Source organism: Eriocheir sinensis, chromosome 44, assembly GCF_024679095.1.
Source record: "Eriocheir sinensis breed Jianghai 21 chromosome 44, ASM2467909v1, whole genome shotgun sequence".
In the NCBI taxonomy this organism is placed as follows: domain Eukaryota; kingdom Metazoa; phylum Arthropoda; class Malacostraca; order Decapoda; family Varunidae; genus Eriocheir; species Eriocheir sinensis.
Genome location: NC_066552.1, coordinates 12,750,226 through 12,770,603, shown reverse-complemented (window position 1 = coordinate 12,770,603; position 20,378 = coordinate 12,750,226). Strand labels below are relative to the sequence as shown.

Sequence of the window (20,378 nt, the reverse complement as noted above, 5' to 3'; positions counted from 1 at the left end):
GGAAGAAAGCCTTGGGCCAAATAAGCATCAGGCTCACAGGAAAGAATCCTACTACCAGCGCAATAGGCAATCAACATATATATATATATATATATATATATATATATATATATATATATATATATATATATATATATATATATATATATATATATATATATATATATATATATATATATATATATATATATATATATATATATATATATATATATATATATATATATATATATATATATATATATATATATATATATATATATATATATATATATATATAGAGTAAACGATATATTAACTATAAATTAATTTCATCATATTTCATGTGTTCTTTTTTTGCTTAACATATCTTATAAACATCTGACCTTTCTTACACAACTCACTAGACTTCTTTTTCTCTCACCACAAGCAAGGAACAAGCTCCCAGCCCTTGTAAACCCTATGGCAACACCTATTAACTATTTCCAAGCCTTGTATTCACTGAACTAGCTCACTCCTATGTCAATAACCTGAAAAATAATATAATGACAAGCCTTTCTCTCACACCACAAGCAAGGAACAAGCTCCCTCTCAGCCCTTGAAATCCATATAGCAAGACTGTTTTAACTACCATTAAGCCTTGTGATAGCTGGGCTACAATCACTACTACTTGTATAGGCTTGTTAGAAATACATTGACAACTCCCTCTCACACACAAGCAACAAATAAGCTTCCAGCCCTTAAAAAACATATGGCAGGACTGTTTTAACTACCACTAAGCCTTGTAACTGCTGGACTAAATCACTATTACTTGTACAAGCTTGTGAGACCTAAATAAATTCATTACTATCACAGTCCAGTCCTCCAGGCCAGTCAGTGTTAGGTTATCCATGAATATGTATTGAGATCTAAATAGCATGTGGAAATGGAGTTAATACTATTTTGCTCTGAGGTGTTAGGTAACTGTGGGTACTGGGGTAAGGAAGGAAGGGAAGGAAGGAAGGCTGGGAAGGGTAAGGGATGGGTAAGGGAAAGGAAGGGTAAGGAAGGGAAGGGAACAGAAGGGAGGGGAGGGGAAGTGATGGGAAGAGAAAGGTAGGGAAAGAAAATAGAATGTAAGGAAAGGAAAGGGAAGAGAAGGGAAAAAGATGGGTAAGGGAAAGGAAGGGTAACGAAGGGAAGGGAACAGAAGGGAGGGGAGGGAAAGTGATGGGAAGAGAAAGGTAGGGAAAGAAAATAGAATGTAAGGAAAGGGAAGGGAAATGATGGGAAAGGAAAGGAAATCAAAGGGAAAGGAGGGGATGGAAAAAGAAGGGAAGGGAAGGAAAAGGAAAGGGACAGAAAAGGGAAGAGAAGCGAAGGGAAGGGAAGTGAAAGGATGGGAAGGGAAGGAAAGGAAAGGAAATGGAAGGGAAGGGTAACAGAAAGGGAATGGGAAGAGAAGGGAAGGATATGGAAGGGAAGGGAAGTGAAAGGATGGGAAGGGAAGGAAAGGAAAGGAAATGGAAGGGAAGGGTAACAGAAAGGGAATGGGAAGAGAAGGGAAGGATATGGAAGGGAAGGGAAGGGAAAGGATGGGAAGGGAAGGAGAGGAAATGGAAGGGAAGGGTAACAGAAAGGGAATGGGAAGAGAAGGGAAGGATATGGAAGGGAAGGGATGGGAAAGGATGGGAAGGGAAGGAAAGGAAATGGAAGGGAAGGGTAACACATAGGGAATGGGAAGAGAAGGGAAGAAAATGGAAGGGAAGGGAAGTGAAAGGATGGGAAGGGAAGGAGAGGAAATGGAAGGGAAGGGTAACAGAAAGGGAATGGGAAGAGAAGGGAAGGATATGGAAGGGAAGGGAAGGGAAAGGATGGGAAGGGAAGGAGAGGAAATGGAAGGGAAGGGTAACAGAAAGGGAATGGGAAGAGAAGGGAAGGATATGGAAGGGAAGGGAAGGGAAGGGAAGGGATGGGAAAGGAAAGGGATGGGAAGAGAAGAGAAAGGTAAGAGGCAGGAAGGGGAAGAGGGATTTTAGGAGTACTTAAGCACTGTAGAAAAAAAAAAGGATGATTTCAGGCACTACTTAAGTCATTGTGGATGTGAATGTGTAAGTAGAGTCTTTTGCAGCAGTAATGAGACCACTGGGGCCATCTGGCTGCTGGGGTGGGAAGGAGAGAGGCTTGAGGGGTTACTTAGCGTTAGGGATGTTCAAGTGTAGGGAGTGACAGTCTTTTCCAAGTGTAGCCAAAGTTGTTCCTGGAAAAAGAAGAAAAGGAGGAAGGAAGAAGAAAAGGAAGAAGAAACAAAAACTATAAAAAAAAGACCACGAATAATAGTAAGAAGAAAAAATAGAAAGGAAAAGCAGAATAAGAAGAAAAATGAAGAAGAAAACATGAAGAAAAAAAGAAGACAAAAGCAGAAAAAAAATGAAGAAGAAAACATGAAGAAAAAAAGACAAAAGCAGAAAAAAATGAAGAAAAAAACATGAAGAGAAAAGAAGAAATGATAAAAGAAAAGAAATAAATGAAAAAAAACTAGGGAAAAATCAGGAAAAAACTTCCTGTGCTTGTACCCGGAAGCGAGACCCTGGCCAAAGGTGTTCCTGGGAAGTGACAACAGACAGAAGAAGGAAGAAGGAAGAGGAAGGAAGAAGTAAGAGGAAGGAAGAAGAAGAAGAAGAGGAAAAGGAAGAAAACTGATGCCTTCTCGAGCACCTTGACACTTCATGGCAGGAGGTGAGTACTGTGGGAAAACATGACGTTATACAGAAGGTGACACTCATGAAGACTGGGAGGAGATAATGTACCACAGGGGAGACTGGAAGACTTTTGGCACTCCCATTCTGAAGAAGTTTAAGTCATGGGAAGGAAGAAAGGACTGTGATGAAGACTGGGAGGAGGGAATGTACCACAGGGGAGACTGGAAGACTTTTGGCACTCCCATTCTGAAGAAGTTTAACTCATGGGAAGGAAGAAAGGACTGTGATGAAGACTGGGAGGAGATAATGTACCACAGGGGAGACTGGAAGACTTTTGGCACTCCCATTCTGAAGAAGTTTAAGTCATGGGAAGGAGGAAAGGACTGTGATGAAGACTGGGAGGAGATAATGTACCACAGGGGAGACTGGAAGACTTTTGGCACTCCCATTCTGAAGAAGTTTAAGTCATGGGAAGGAGGAAAGGACTGTGATGAAGACTGGGAGGAGGGAATGTACCACAGGGGAGACTGGAAGACTTTTGGCACTCCCATTCTGAAGAAGTTTAACTCGTGGGAAGGAAGAAAGGACTGTGAGTTTTCAGACTAGGAGATGCCAAGAGGGTATCAACTTTAATAGTTCAAGAGGTCTTTTAGTAACAGTACTTAAGTGCTAGAATACCAGAAATCAAGTTGTTCAAGAAATGGAAGAATTAGATACACTACAACTCTTGAATTAGAGAGTTGGAGGCCACCGGGATGAGCTTGTGTTGAAGATCTTGAGCAGTAAGTATGGAAACACTCATAACAAAGGAAGGGAAGCAGCACCAGAGCTTGAAGGCACTCATTCAGAAGCTACAGGACATGTTGTGGGACCATATACTCTGGCAAGGCTTCCACAATGTTTCATCACGTAAGATTCTTACCTCTAACACTTTGACCGTCACGTTGTTGTCAGTCTTGATAAACCCTCGGCCGTCTTGGCTCTCTGTGCCTCGGTCCCAGAGCCTGGCCACTCTTTGTTTCCTTGGCCTTGTCCTGCAGAGCCTCCAGGAGTGCCCCAAGCATCTGGTCTAGCGCCGTCATCTCCTTGTTGTTGATCTTCAGCTGCCGGAAACACAGAGCCATTAGAGTTTAAGCCTGTATATTTAAAGTTGTCATAACCACTGATGCAAGCATGATATAAGAGTGGAGGAATGAGACGTAGGCTGTCAGTGTTGGCTGTGAAGAAAGTGACGTGCCATCTTGGAGTACTCCCCCAGCACACAGGTGACTTTATAACCCACAGGCCACACCTTTCCCTGCAGGTGGAGTGGCCGGCTGCTGCTGTCCAGGACACTGCTGTGCTTACCCAGAGTGCTCCAGATAGTCCCTGGCCCCTTACTGAGAGAGTTTTGGTGCTCTGGGTTTGTACAGAACTTGCCCTTACTTAAAAAAAATCACCTTCATAAACAGATTGCTACACTCATACTTCTTATTTATGGCCACAGGGGAGATCAACTTCAGGAGGTAAGGTAAGGTAAGGTAAGGCAAGGTAAGGTTAGTTAAGGTAAGGAATGGAGGTTGAGAATGCTTGATAAGGTAGAGTAAGGTGAGGAAGGGTTGATTTAGGTGAGGTAAGGTAAGGTATGGTATGGTATTGCAGGGTAGGGTACGGTAAGGTAAGGTAAGGTAAGGTTAGTTAAGGTAAGGAATGGAGGTTGAGAATGCTTGATAAGGTAGAGTAAGGTAAGGAAGGGTTGATTTAGGTGAGGTAAGGTAAGGTATGGTATGGTATTGCAGGGTAGGGTAAGGTAAGGGAAAGTAAGGTAATGTGACATACAGGAAGGTATGGTAAGGTAAGGTAAGGTAAGGTAGGGCAAGGTAAGGTAAGGTAAGGTAAGGCAAAGCAAGGCAGGGTCAGGTCAGGTAAGGTAAGGTATGGAAAAACTAAGGAAAGTTAAGGTGTGGTAAGGCAAAGTTAGATAATGTAAACCAATATAAAATTAGAAGTAGGGTAAGGTAAGGTAAGGTAAGGTAAGGTAGGGTAAGGTAGGGTAAGGTAAGGTAAGGTAAGGTAAGGTAGGGCAAGGTAAGGTAAGGTAAGGTAAGGTAAGGTAAAGCAAGGCAGGGTCAGGTCAGGTCAGGTAAGGTAAGGTATGGAAAAACTAAGGAAAATTAAGGTGTGGTAAGGCAAAGTTAGATAATGTAAACCAATATAAAATTAGAAGTAGGGTAAGGTAAGGTAAGGTAAGGTAGGGTAAGGTAGGGTAAGGTAAGGTAAGGTAGGGCAAGGTAAGGTAAGGTAAGGTAGGGTAAGGTAAGGTAAGGTAGGGCAAGGTAAGGTAAGGTAAGGTAAGGTAAGGTATGGAAAAACTAAGGAAAGTTAAGGTGTGGTAAGGCAAAGTTAGATAATGTAAACCAATATAAAATTAGAAGCAGGGTAAGGTAAGGTAAGGTAAGGTAGGGCAAGGTAAGGTAAGGTAAGGTAAGGTAAGGTAAGGTAAGGTAAGGTAGGGTAAGGTAAGGTAAGGTAAGGTAGGGTAAGGTAAGGTAAGGTAAGGTAAGGTAAGGTAGGGTAAGGTAAGGTAAGGTAAGGTAAGGTAAGGTAAGGTAAGGTAAGGTAAGGTAAGGTAGGGTAAGGTAAGGTAAGGTAGGGTAAGGTAAGGTAGGGTAAGGTAAGGTAAGGTAAGGTAGGGTAAGGTAAGGTAAGGTAGGGCAAGGTAAGGTAAGGTATGGAAAAACTAAGGAAAGTTAAGGTGTGGTAAGGCAAAGTTAGATAATGTAAACCAATATAAAATTAGAAGTAGGGTAAGGTAAGGTAAGGTAAGGTAGGGCAAGGTAAGGTAAGGTAAGGTAAAGCAGGGCAGGGTCAGGTCAGGTAAGGTAAGGTATGGAAAACTAAGGAAAGTTAAGGTGTGGTAAGGCAAAGTTAGATAATGTAAACCAATATAAAATTAGAAGTAGGGTAAGGTAAGGTAAAGCAAGGCAGGGTCAGGTCAGGTAAGGTAAGGTATGGAAAACTAAGGAAAGTTAAGGTGTGGCAAGGCAAAGTTAGATAATGTAAACCAATATAAAATTAGAAGTAGGGTAAGGTAGGGTAAGGTAAGGTAAGGTAAGGTAGGGCAAGGTAAGGTAAGGTAAGGTAGGGCAAGGTAAGGTAAGGTAAGGTAAGGTAGGGTAAGGTAAAGCAAGGCAGGGTCAGGTCAGGTAAGGTAAGGTATGGAAAAACTAAGGAAAGTTAAGGTGTGGTAAGGCAAAGTTAGATAATGTAAACCAATATAAAATTAGAAGTAGGGTAAGGTAAGGTAAGGTAAGGTAAGGTAGGGTAAGGTAAGGTAGGGTAAGGTAAGGTAAGGTAAGGTAAGGTAAGGTAAGGTAGGGCAAGGTAAGGAAAGGTAATGTAAGGTAAGGCAGGGTCAGGTCAGGTAAGGTAAGGTATGGAAAAACTAAGGAAAGTTAAGGTGTGGTAAGGCAAAGTTAGATAATGTAAACCAATATAAAATTAGAAGTAGGGTAAGGTAAGGTAAGGTAAGGTAGGGTAAGGTAAGGTAAGGTAGGGTAAGGTAAGGTAGGGCAAGGTAAGGTAAGGTAGGGTAAGGTAAGGTAAAGCAAGGCAGGGTCAGGTCAGGTAAGGTAAGGTATGGAAAAACTAAGGAAAGTTAAGGTGTGGTAAGGCAAAGTTAGATAATGTAAACCAATATAAAATTAGAAGTAGGGTAAGGTAAGGTAAGGTAAGGTAAGGTAGGGTAAGGTAAGGTAAGGTAAGGTAAGGTAAGGTAAGGTAAGGTAAGGTAGGGTAAGGTAAGGTAAGGTAAGGTAGGGTAAGGTAAGGTAAGGTAAGGTAAGGTAGGGTAAGGTAAGGTAAGGTAAGGTAAGGTAAAGCAAGGCAGGGTCAGGTCAGGTAAGGTAAGGTATGGAAAAACTAAGGAAAGTTAAGGTGTGGTAAGGCAAAGTTAGATAATGTAAACCAATATAAAATTAGAAGTAGGGTAAGGTAAGGTAAGGTAGAGTAAGGTAGGGTAAGGTAAGGTAAGGTAGGGTAAGGTAAGGTAAGGTGTGGTAAGGCAAAGTTAGATAATGTAAACCAATATAAAATTAGAAGTAGGGTAAGGTAAGGTAAGGTAAGGTAAGGTAAGGTAAGGTAAGGTAGGGTAAGGTAAGGTAAAGCAAGGCAGGGTCAGGTCAGGTAAGGTAAGGTATGGAAAAACTAAGGAAAGTTAAGGTGTGGCAAGGCAAAGTTAGATAATAAGAACATAAGAACATAAGAACGCAGGAGTCTGCAAGAGGCCGGTAGGCCTGTATGAGGCAGCTCCTTTGACCCTAAGCTCCCGTGTATCTAACCCCACCTAATATCGCTGTTCATGAATTTATCTAGTCTATTTTTGAATGTGACAATTGTATTGGCACTCACCACATGACTGCTAAGCCTATTCCACTCATCCACCACCCTGTTAGTAAACCAATTTTTGCCTATGTCCCTGTTGAATCTGAATTTATCCAGTTTAAACCCGTTACTTCGTGTCCTACCCGGTTCTCTTACCAACAAAACCTTATGAATGTCTCCCTTATTAAAGCCCTTCATCCATTTATAAACCTCGATCATGTCTCCACGCACCCTTCGCCTTTCTAGAGAATGCAAGTTTAACTGTTTGAGTCTTTCCTCGTATGCCAAGTTTCTCAACCCCTGAATCATCTTAGTCATCCTCCTCTGCACTGATTCTAACATTTTGATATCCATTCTATAGTAGGGTGACCAGAACTGAACCGCATAGTCAAGATGAGGTCTAACTAATGCTAAATATAGTTTGAGGAAGACTTTGGGGCTTCTATTGCTCCTTGAAAATAAATCCCAGTACCCTATTAGCTCGATTTCTAGCTTGAATGCATTGTGCCCTTGGACGGAGATCAGAGCTCACAAAGACCCCAAACCTCCTCTTGCACCAGACCTACTTATGAGAGTGTCATTAATTAAGTTGTGGAGGGTTGTTCCTACCACACTCAGAATACTGCACTCTTCACATTGAACTCCATCTGCCATTTATCCGCCCAGTCATATAATCTGTTGAGTTCAATAGTAGCGTCGATCCAGAATACATACTCCACCATCATTCATATCTCTATTATCATTTGCAAATTTACTAACATCACTACTAATTCTGTAATGTAAATCAATATAAAATTGGATGGAGAATATAGCTGATCCTCCGACGACAATTACTCTACCGATCTTGGGTATATCTCTGCAAATTACTAACATCTACTACTAATCCTGTAATGTAAATCAATATAAAATTAGAAGTAGGGTAAGCAAGGTAAGGTAAGGTAAGGTAGGGTATGGTAAGGTAAGGTAAGGTAGGGTAAGGTAAGGTAAGGTAATTTATGGTTGGGCCAAAGAAGGAGATCAGTCAGGTATTTAGGAGTGGTATTTTTAGTCCATGGTTGAGGAGAAGGGTTAAACTGCCACCAGGAATAACCCCACTTTGTTGTGTAGAAAGTCTCATTAGTAAGGAAGCATAGATGAGTTTTCTGAGTCAAGATGCGTAGCGATTGGGTTTTGTTAAATTATGTTAGGTTAAATTCAGGGTATCTTCAAACACATGATAGCCAGCACCTTATGGTATAAATCAACAAAGAATGATCCCACTTTGTTTTATAGAAAGTCTCATTAGTAAGGAAGCATAGATGAGTTTTCTGAGTCAAGACCTATATAGTGACTGGGTTTTGTTAAGTTAGGTTAAATTCAGGATATCTTTCAACACATGATGGCCAGCACCCTATGGTATAAATCAACGAGGAATGACCTCACTTTGTTGTATAGAAAGTTGGTCTCTCTCTCTCTCTTATTCCCTTTCTTTTTTCCTATTAATTTTTCTTCCATTTTTCCATCATTATTTTACTTTTATTTTTATTCTCTTAATTGTTCCTCTCTTCCATGCTGCTCTCTTTTCCTCCTCCTCATCTCCTCTTCTCTCACTGTCACCCCCCACCCCCCCCCCCGGTCACCTGATGTACAGGAAGCCGTGCAGTGCTATGGTTATTGTTCATTGGCACAACTCAATGAGGCCTCAAAACAAACACTCATATGAACTTAAGAAGAAAACACCACAGAGTGTGAAGTGGGCAGAAAAGAAATACTTCAGTGGAACCTTTACCCAATTGGCTCCTAAATGTTGTTCTTAAAGTGAACTGTTTGTAAAGTGAAGCCAACTTTCCCATGACACACAATGTGATACAAGCCTGACCCCAAATGAAGGCTTCTCTACCAGTGTCTGGGATTTTCTTGGCCAAATCCTCATGCCAATGTCTGGCTTGTCATAGCCTCAGAAACACTGCCACTGGCAAACTGCTTTCATCTTTTTTACAGCAAGGGACAAAAACAACAACAAGCCCGCTAGACGCTGCTCCAACAAAAGAGAGGCCAAAAGAAATATCAATCTCGGGAGGAGAGGTGTCCTGGTACTCTCCTTGTGAAAGAGGCCAAGGAAAGATGTTCAGGAATTCACCAGCACAAGGATGAAAGAATAAAGATCCTGGTTAACTCTTGCATAAGGGGTTTGGACAACACAAGGATGAAAGAATGAAGATGCTGGTTAACTCTTGCATAAGGGGTTTGGACTGTATAGGGATGAGCTAGAATATAAAGTGATGTGCAGCAAGGGAGGAAAGAGGAGAGAAGTAAGGGATAGGAAGAAGGAGTAAAAATAAAGAGAGAGAAGTCACGGCGGCTTACTGACAGAACCAAAAGATAAAAAGCACAAATGTGGGCGTTCACAGATTCCTGAGGCTGTTACCGTTTAGCTTGTTCCTGAACCCAGGCCAAGAGAGAAAACTGGAGCATTGTTCATTATGTTTGTGATCCAATTTGTTCAAAAAGACTGTTCAATACCCAAGGTTTGTCTGTAAGTACAGTAACACCTTGGTTTTCAAGTGCCCTACACATAAGTGTTTTGATTTACTAGCAAAAAAAGATCACAAACAATGGCTTGCTTTAGGAGTGGTGACCTGGTTTAGGAGCATCCTGTTTGTACGAGTGGAGGACACGTTCCCTTTGTTCACCGCAGGACCAGAGCGGAAAACAATGGCAGTGGGGTCTCAGTCCACATTGTACGCTCACAGAGGCGGCACCTGCATGCTCAGGCCTGCTCACGTTTGTGCTCTAGGGTGTGATCTTTGGGTTTTCAGCAGAACAGTCTGCGTTTGTTTTGATTTAAGAGTCAATTTCCGGAAGGAATTAAGCTCGTACACCAAGGCATGACTGTACCAAATTCAGTCTGGGAGGCGGTGGCTGGGTGAACAGCGTGTGGGCACAGTGTGCTGGATGACCTGGGATCAAGTTCCCTCCCCCCCTACAAGCTGACACTGTTCAGTCATTGCACAAGACTACCCGCATGCTGTCCTGGTGCCCGCCTGTCAACCCAGACTATGGGGACACTCTCCCAAGAGGATCAAGTGGAGCTCCTCCAGGGGGACAGTATGGGCCAGGCAAGATGGCACCACTATAAAACACTTGCCAGCACCACTAACAGGCTGGGGCCAGCCAACAGGCCCCATCATGAAAGCCCACCAGCACTATGGACCAAACAAAAATATACAAATAAATAGCCTGCCCTTACCTAACAACCTAAAACACTAAATATTAACTAATCTAACCTGACCTGTGTGTTATGCCTTGATAGCAAGTTGGAAAGTTTGGTAGTCGGCGTTCATTTTCCTGTTTCACTTTTTATTTTTAACTTTATTTGTAGGAAGAATTTTGATGCTCTTCTCCCTCTTGTTTACTTCCTCTTCTTCCCGCTCCCTTCTCTCCTTTTTCCCATTTTCTCTTTTTACTCTGCCAGCTATCTTAATTTTTGGTCTTTCATTTTATCAATTTTATTCCTTTATCTCCCTTCCTCCTCCAGCTGTATTTTTGTCTCTCCTTTCCTCCAGATGGCCGTGCCTTCCCTGGCTTTCATTACATTTTCCTGTCTTTCTCCTGCCTCCTTCCACCTCCATGCGGGTGGCGGCCAGTTTTCACCGGCGCCGTCTGAATGGATACGCGGGAAGGCTCGCGTACGCATTATAAGCGCGGACACGGGTCTCGCCCGCAAGTGTGAGAGGCCTTACCCTTCTCACCAGAAGGAGCTTCTTATTTAGATTAATTTTAACCCCATATATACACTCCAAAAAGTATTTATAATGCTGACAGTGATATATAAAGATTAGGTTAAGTTAGTTTGGTTAGGTTAGTTTGGTTAGATTAGGTTAGTTTAGCTAGTTTAGGTTAGGTTAGGAAATTAGTTAGCTAGGCTAACATGTTTGTTGACTTTTTAATAAGGAAAGTGAGGAAGCTATCCGGAACTTCAAAGCCGACGGTTACTGTGGACCCGCTTTGGAAACTCCAGTCCCTGAAATTAAGTTAACAAGCTTTCAACAAGTGGATGTGGCTGTGGTGAAAACTATCATACACAGGTGAACCTGACGTACTGTGATGGTGATTCCTTGCCGATAAGTGACATCATTAAGAGTGGAAACTTTAGTGATTTCTTAAATATTATGACTGTGATGGTTAACACTAGTATTGAAAACAAGACTTTCCCTGAGAGTGAGAAAGCGGCGATCGTGAAACCTATCGTTAAAGGTAAACTGGACCCACAGTGTTTAGTTCCTTTAGACCAGTATCCAACTTGACGTTTCTATCCAAGATACTTGAAAATGTGATCTTAAATCAGCTAATGGAGCATTTGCTAGTGGTGCAGGCTTTACCGGATAATGAATCTGCCTACAAGAGGCTTTACTCAACTGAAACTACTCTCTGTTTGGTGGTAAACAACTTGCTTGTGCTTATGGATGAAGGGAAGTGTGGTGTTCTGATTTTGTTAGACTTGAGTGCTGCGTTTGACATGGCGGAGCACAGTCTATTGCTTCGGGATTGCAAGATTATTGGATTTGAGGGTGGCGCGCTGGATTATCTGAGGAGTTACCTTGAGAACAGAACTTACTGTGTGCAAATAGGTAAATCGTTCTCCACTCATAAACTTTTGCACAGAGGAGTCCCCCAGGGAAGTGTACTGGGTCCAATTTTATTCTGTGTTTATACTATTGGTCTTTCACATTTGCTAAGAAGGCATGAAGTTGACTTTAAACTGTATGCTGATGATACACAGTTCTATTTGTCGCTGAGTGATGTGGAAAACACTGAAGATAAGCTGAGCAGAATTATGGATGATGTCGGGAAATGGATGAATTCTAAGCAACTGAAGCTGAATGAGGATAAAACTGAATGTTTGATTGTGGGGAAGACCAAGGATGTCAGGAGGCTAGATGTTTCCACTCTTCGGATAAAAGATGACACTAGGACTGTAAAAAAGTCAGTCAAAGATTTAGGTGTGATACTTGACTGCACTCTGTCATTCAAAGAACAGATCAATCAGGTGGTGAGAACGGCAGGCTACCATCTGAGAAATATTGCATTTGTCAAGAAATACCTGGATGATAAGACCATGAAGATGCTTATATATAATCATGTAAATAGAAAGCTGGATTATTGTAACTCACTTTATTATGGCCTTCCTAAATATCTACTGAAGAAACTACAACTTGTTATGAACAGAGCTGCAAGGCTAACAAAGGGTCTGGTGAGAGAATAACACCTGCACTCACAGACTTGCATTGGCTGCCCATTAAGGCAAGGCTAATAAAGGGTCTGCCCCCCCGTGAGAGAATAACACCTGCACTCACAGACTTGCATTGGCTGTCCATTAAGGCAAGGCTAATAAAGGGTCTGCCCCCCGTGAGAGAATAACACCTGCACTTACAGACTTGCATTGGCTGTCCATTAAGGCAAGGCTAATAAAGGGTCTGCCCCCCCGTGAGAGAATAACACCTGCACTCACAGACTTGCATTGGTTACATATCAAGGCACGCATAGTCTACAAAATATTTGTCTTGACTTATCAAGCAATGACACTTGGTAAACCTGGATATTTGAGAAATACTCTACAGGATTTTCATTTGGACACCACCATGTCAGTGAGACACAGTGCAGAACAGTATAGACTCTATGAGCCCAGGGTCAACCTGGAACTGGGTTTCAGAGCATTTGAGAAGAGTGACCCGCGGCTCTTGGATCAGTTATGTGTAAGCATGGTGGTGCAGAGAGAGTGACAAGAGAAAGGGCATTGTAAGGAAGAAGGGTGGTAGGGTGTTTGAGACAAATCATGAATGGCAGAAGTGTGAGCATGGAGGTAAAGAGGGATTTGAGAAATACAATAATATAGGGTTGCCATATATGAACTATCAAAATTCCGGACACCTTCACTAACACCTGATTATGGTCCTGATATGATACTAGAAAACATGTAAATTAATTAAAGGAAACTTAACTTATTTACCTTTGCATATGGCTGATAATCTTGAATTCCGTTTCTCCACTTAGTGTTCTTGTTGTTGGCGCCTTAATTTAATTCTCCTATCCATGAGTCAATATTTTTTTTTTTTTTTTTTTTTTTACAGCAAAGGAGACAGCTCAAGGGCACAAAGAAGTAAACATTAATAAAAAAAAAAGCCCGCTACTCGCTGCTCCTAAAAAGAATCCAAAGAGGTGGCCAAAAGATAGGTCAGTTTCGGGAGGAGAGGTGTCCTGATACCCTCCTCTTGAAAGAGTTCAAGTCGTAGGCAGGAGGAAATACAGATGAAGGAAGATTGTTCCAGAGTTTACCAGCGTGAGGGATGAAAGAGTGAAGATGCTGGTTAACTCTTGCATAAGGGGTTTGGACAGTATAGGGATGAGCATGAGTAGAAAGTCGAGTGCAGCGGGGCCGCGGGAGGGGGGGATTCATGCAGTTAGCAAGTTCAGAAGAGCAGTCAGCGTGGAAATATCGATAGAAGATAGAAAGAGAGGCAACATTGCGGCGGAATTTAAGAGGTAGAAGACTATCAGTATGAGGAGGAGAGCTGATGAGACGAAGAGCCTTTGCCTCCACTCTGTCCAGAAGAGCTGTGTGAGTGGAGCCCCCCCACACATGAGATGCATACTCCATACGAGGGCGGACAAGGCCCCTGTATATGGACAGCAACTGTGCAGGGGAGCGACCAATGGCAACTTAATTTTTCTCAATTGTATCTTTCAAACATGATAATGGTTCTTCCTTGTTTTTTTTTTTTTTTTTTTTTTTTGGTGTTCGTGTGTGTATGTTCACTGTGTATGTGTTTGCGCTATAGTTCTTTATGTGTATTTGTCAGTCTGTATGTGTTTGTGTCTATTTTCCAATGTATGTGTTTTTGTGTATTTGCTTTGTGTTCCTTGTTTTTATCTTCTTATTTTTATTATTAATTCTCTTCTTTGTATGATTCTTCTGTTTTTCTCAGCCACAGTTTTCAGATTATTTTGGTTTAATATTTCTTTCACACTTTCCCTTCCTTCTATATTTTCTAATATGTCACTGTATGCTACACAATTGAATATATGTATTTGGCTTTCGTTTTCCGCATAAGCTTATTTGCTGTCTTCTAACTCTTCTTCTTCTTCAACTACTGCGTGTGTTGCTTGATGTGCCGATGCATATTTTCCTGTAGATCTTATTTTTTTTAGTAGTTCCTTGTTGGACTTTAAAAAGTTGAAGAAGTCAACGCAAGAGGTCTCTCGGTAGTTGTACTGTAGAGTCAGAATACCTTTCATTGTATCAACACTCAGCTTGTTCCTTTCCTACTTCCACTGACTTTGCATCAGCGAAAAGACTCGCTCCACATTAGCATTGTGGGATGTTACAGCAAAAAAGAATTGTGCAATTCTGAGCAGTTCTGAGTGGCATTCAATATTTTTTGATGCTTCAAAGTACCTGGTCCATTTCTTATGTACTGGTAATTTACTGAAGTCTTCATCATCCTTGTTCCTTTCTACAAACTGCCTCAGGTTACAAACTTGGTCAAAGCACTTTACATCATCAAGCTCTACTCCCTTGTCTATCAAGTACACAACACAAGGTTCCACATCAGTCCAGTTTGGTACTTCACTCAAGACCATCCACTTGAAACAAGAGAACTCTTCCAGTGGTTTCATCCACTTAGCTAAGTACTCTGAGCATCTGTTGTACAGGTTAACTACTTCAACACAGAACCTGTTACATCTTCTTTTCCTTCTGTGCGCTTCTGAGCAATTAGTCCTTTAACTTTTAAAGACATGAAATGCTGGGTCTTTCTTTCTGCAAGTACTTTACACACAGACTCCAAATTTGTCAGCACCTCTACAACAGAGTTACTTTCCTTTTCAATTGTTTGAATGTGTGTGAAATACAGCCATTAAAGAGTGCATGTGCCAGAGGTAAATCTCACTCATTTCATTTTCAAAGAATTTTTTTATTACTGTTGGTGGTTGCTCTTGTGACAGAAAGAAGGACTTAAGAGCAGGAAACATCTGTATCAGCCTTGTGATGCCAGGAAATAGTGACAGCCAACGACTCTTACTATGAGAGAGAAGTTTCCTGTACTCAACCTCAGCAAATTCACAATACTCCTTTAGTTTTTCAGAGCGAACTGTGTAGATATGAAAATACTGATAAATCTTATTGATGATATTTTCAATATCAATATCCATTCTTTCTGCTCCATGATGAACACAATTATTCAGAATATGTGCTGGGCAACCTACTCCAATCAATGACTTTTCCAACATCTTCTTCAGATTTGCAAACACATTATTCCCGTCTTCATTACGCTTGAGTCCTCCAAACATTGTATTGCAGTTGTCACCTGTAAATGCCACACACTTTTTAGTAAGCCCATGTTTATCTAGGGTTTCACATATTTGGCAATAGTGTCTGCAGTCTCATTTGGGGTGTTCTTAAACTCAATCAGTTTTGACTGTAAACCACCATTCTTCCAGTCAAAGTACTGAATAATTACAGGAAACAGCTTTAATGCATCGTGATTACTACCATCTGTAGCAATTCCACAGTATACTACTTCATTTTCTGTTAGGCTTTTTAGGGCAACATCAACAGAATGAGGTGCAAGCACAGCTTTTATAATAGCTGCTGTCTTTGTTCGAGCACTAGAAAACTTTCTTGCCACCTCAGAATCAGGAAAAGTTATTTTTACCAAAACAGATGAACAGTCCATGGATAAGAAACTACCGTGATGTTTGACAGTGTGAAATGCATAAGCACCTTCTGCAGCACTAGCATCTTCAGCTTCACTTCCTGGTTTTACAAAATAATGTGTCATCTTCATTGATGAACCTTCTTCTTGCACTGCTCTCTTATGTTTCTCAGAGCTCATATGTGACTGTAAGTCAGTAATGCCTTTATGTGCCAGTGAGACAAATGTTCCTGGTTTACACACCAAACACTCTGCTTCCCACTCATCCCTGCCTTTTTTGAAGCACGGGAGTTTGTTCTGCATCTCTGCAGTGAATTTACACTTTCGTTTGGGCATCTCGACAAGAACAAGTAATAGTTGTAATGACGAGGTCACAAGGCCGCAAACAGTAATCCAAACTGACCCCTATCAGAGCTGGTGAAAGACTGGGGCGCAAGCGCGACGTCAAGTGAGGCGGTGTTGGGAAGGCTGCGAGCACCGTCTTCATACAGGACCCGTACACGTCAGAGTCTTGACCGCAACCAAACCAAAGCAGCTGCCACTCGGACTCGGTGACCCGCCCCCCCCCCCCCTCTCTCTCTCTCTCTCTCTCTCTCTCTCTCTCTCTCTCTCCCATCATTTCAACACAAGGAAATCTAATAAATGTTATTTTTTAACATTTAGTAATGATAGAAGGTGAAATTCCGGACATTTGTGGGATTTTAAAAAATCCCCCCGGACGCAGATTTCGTTATCTGATTTCCGGATGTGTCTGGGTAAATCCGGACGTATGGCAACCCTACAATAATAGTACCAACCCTCACATATGCAAGAGAAACGAGGGCCTGGAATGAAAGTCAGAGGTCTAGAGTGCAGGCAGTGGAAATGAGTTATTTGAGAAGTGCTTGTGGTGTGAGTAGAATGGATGGAATGAGTAATGAAAGTGTGTACGAGAGTTTTGGAATGTGTCACGGGGGTGAAGGGAAGAAGCGTGGAGTGGTGGAAGAAGTGAAGCGACAGACTTTAAAGTGGTTTGGCCACATGGAGCGAATGGAGGAGAGTAAGATGACCAGAAGGATGTATGTGAGTGAGATAGAGGGAGGGAATGCTAGAGGACGACCTCCAGTGAAATGGAGGGATAGGGTGCAAGAGTACGTTAGGGAGAGGGGGGAAAGATCTTTGAGAATCTTTGAGTAGGCAAGGAGGGAGTGTCTGGATAGAGATAGATGGAAACTCTGTAATGTGTGATGACTCTCATACTGGAGTGTCTGTGGGTTGTGTAAGGTTGTGTGTGGCGTCACTGGCACACTACAACGCAGCAGTGACTGGCAACAAAACACCAGCAACCAAATATTACAAAAAATACCACACAAATGACAGGACTCCCATGAGCTGCACACTGTTCAATGACTGACAAAGACACCCACCTGTGTGCTGGATGATGGAGGCGTGGTTGGGGGAGTTGCTGCGCTCACCCTTGTCAAAGTTCTTCAGCTCCAAGTGGCCGTGATGGATCCACAGGTCTGGAGGCTGGACGCCAGGCTTGTTGCTCTCACTGCAGCTGCCGCCAACACTGCAAGGAAGTGATGCATCTTACTAGCTGCTAAATACTACTGAGTGCTGCTGCTGTACCTCGCAGGGCTGTCCAGAGGGAGATGGAAGGGCACATGAAATCTTTAAAACAGGATGGATGTTAAAGGTATGAGGTTTGAGTTCAACAAAGCATATTTGAATTCATTTAAAGAAATAGCTCCCAGCCAGCACACTGCAAGCAATCACAAGTTAGAAACACGTGTTAGCTGCTCCACCAAGAGACACAGATATCACAAACAGAAGTCACTTGTTACCCTGCAACTATGTACAGCACAAAATGAAAGTCCATCTTGAACATTTCCTATGAACAAGTTTACCTTTCTTTTTCTTTCTCTAATCTTGGCAAACTTAAGTCTTTGTGGACTATGCCCTGCAGCCTTGTTCTCCATATTACAAAGTGAATAAAAAGTTCCAGCAGTCAGTGTAAAGGATTGCTGAAATGAGTCATGGGATGAAACACACCAACAAGAAACTGTCCTGCCACCTTACACAATGCTTGGCCTGGGCTCCGCCTTGACCCGCGGCAGTACAGTGTGGTGGCCAAGAAGGCCCCCAGCTGGTCATGGCTCCTGCCACGCCAGCGATCACCAGCACAATCAGGCCTCTCGCTCCACACACCAGCCAGGGGGCTCACCGATGCTCTTGTCAACAGCTGGAACACAGGAGCAGATGTATAATATTTTTAACATTGGCTTAATCAATCAGTCAATCAATGGGGCCTGCCAGCCTGCCTCACCCAAACTATGACACCATTCTTGGGGGTTCCTCTGTGCAGGTCCCCATGCAGGCACCTTCCCCATACCATGTACCTCCCAGCAGGATCCATCAACCTGCTCTAACCCAACTTTCTGGGCACACTCTTTACTAAGGATTGTGTCTTACATAAACAACCTGGTAAGCAGGGTTTACCCACATGCCCACAGAGCCAGAGGTGGCATTCACAGAGCATGCAGGTAATGGGCCTCAAGTCAGCCTCAGGGAGGGAGTGCTCCATGATGAGGGACAGTGTGGTGGGACACAACATGTGCATAACTGGGAGAACAGTGACTGATGCACCACAGCAATGACGGCTCCCTAAGACTAACACTTCCTTACCTGGAAGAGTCGTGAAGCTTTCCACGGAGGAGAATGGACCAAAACCTTTGACATTGTGAGAGTGCATCTTGTGTAAATACTTCCTTGAAGGCGTCAGTCCATGGACGGTGAGGGTGAGCCAGTCCCCCGTCACTTCCCCCATCACCCAGTCACCGACAGTTTGGTCCGTGGTGAGGAATATCACGTAGCCTGGAACAAACAAAATTACTCTCTCAATAATCTTTTTTTAACCGTGTACCAGTGACAGGCAAAATTTGTGGCTTTACCGTGTAGCAGCGACGGGCCTAAATAGATGATGCATAAACTGATCACAAATGCATTGATATATATTATAAAAAGGTTTGCCTGAGTGATCATTTTCTCTCTCTCTCTCTCTTTTTTTTACGTCGCGGCCTATTGCGCCGGTAGGCTTCTTCCCGGTGGGTCCTGATGGTCGGCCCAAGGCAGTGCTTAGAGTGGCCTTTCAGAAACATGATCCCTGCAGCTACTGGGTTAAGTGCTGCCCATAGCTCCAGTAGGCTCTTTGGAGGGGCCTCTTGGATGACCCCAGCCCGGTAGTGGCTCAGGCAAATTGTATTTATAGTGGCTGACAGGATGTATGGTTCTTGCTTCCTGCCTGGCCCACGCTGCCCACCACCATGACCTAAGTCACTGTTTACTATATATCCAGGTCTTTTCCATGTCAGTGAAGGTGTGTTCCCTTAACTATGTAGTCTAGTACATCACTGTGGTTTGGCACACTGACTCTTTTTTATTTTTATATAATTTGAAGATGCCATCCTGGTAACCCATCAGCTCACCTGTGATCCTCCCATTGTTCCGCTGCAGCGGCTGCCGGGTGAAGGTGGTGGTGGACGGCTGGCCAGGGAGGGCCAGGACGGTCAGGCCACCAGCAGGTTGTTGGAGGCCACCAGGCTATAGGGGGACTCACGCCAAACCTGATGGGGAAAAGTGTGATTTTGGCACACCAAAACTTCAAAGTTCCCCCATCATGCATTTTTTATATATATATATATATATATATATATATATATATATATATATATATATATATATATATATATATATATATATATATATATATATATATATATATATATATATATCCTGGTGAGTGATTCATAAGTTTCCATAGGTTACTTTAAGTTTAAGTTTAGGCCTGTAAGTCTGAGCACAGTCAAGGATCCAGATACATACTTGTTCAGTACTTGTTTGTAGTTGGTACAGGAGCAGGTTTAGGACAGATAGAGTTGCCTGAAGTTGTCATTTTCATGACAAAATATTCTATTTTTACCATACAGTAGAATATCTACTTCTATTCTGTTACAGTTTGGTTGCAAACCTTGGTTGCTATTATGATACATTGCCAGCCAAGTTAGTAAAGACTAAAGGAGGATATAATAGTGTAGGAATCTTTTTTTTATACTTTGAAGAGAATAAATGAATCATTGCACATGAATAGGTTGTTTTACTTTATCATCTTTGGAGCACATCATTTAACCTATGGAATACTTTTACTCAGAAAAAATACAAATAAAATCAATGATTTCCATTTGATTAAATCAATTTGATTAAATCATTGCCAACCCTGCTGTGCTGTTTCTAATACCATTATGTAAGGTTCATTTTTAAGTATTTGCAAAAGGTCAATGAAAAAATCAATATCTCAAACACTAATAATAGCTCACCCTATGAGTCATAATTTCTCTGTGCCTCATCACAGCAAGGATTCAGCTGTGCAGGATTTCCTTGAGAAGTGTTGCAGGACTGAGTGAATATTTACTGAAAGAAGAACGAAGGCTTCCAGCACTGTGGTCTCACCCTGATGGTCTTCACAGCAAACTCACACACTGTTGATGGCTTGAGGCTGTCAATGAGGCAGGTCACATCCGTGGCGTTGACGTAGCGGCTGGAGGATGAGGACGAGAAGGTGGTGCAGCTGTTGTACTGCAGGAGTCAAAGGTCAGTATTAACAGGGAGTCAGGTACAAGGACGG

The 20,378-nt window shown here is 42.3% G+C and overlaps 2 long non-coding RNA genes across 2 annotated transcripts; one reads left to right on the top strand and one right to left on the bottom strand.

The window, feature by feature from the left end:
• Positions 1 to 2,970: 2,970 nt before the first annotated feature.
• Positions 2,971 to 20,080, bottom strand: LOC126980524 (uncharacterized). The gene is made up of 6 exons (XR_007733282.1): positions 20,071 to 20,080; positions 19,183 to 19,320; positions 18,383 to 18,571; positions 17,777 to 17,939; positions 17,122 to 17,267; positions 2,971 to 3,763 (listed from the first exon to the last, which is right to left on the bottom strand). It is a non-coding gene; the product is annotated as an uncharacterized LOC126980524 (long non-coding RNA).
• LOC126980526 (uncharacterized) lies at positions 3,962 to 6,780 on the top strand. The gene is made up of 3 exons (XR_007733285.1): positions 3,962 to 4,534; positions 6,505 to 6,642; positions 6,760 to 6,780. It is a non-coding gene; the product is annotated as an uncharacterized LOC126980526 (long non-coding RNA).
• Positions 20,081 to 20,378: the final 298 nt, after the last annotated feature.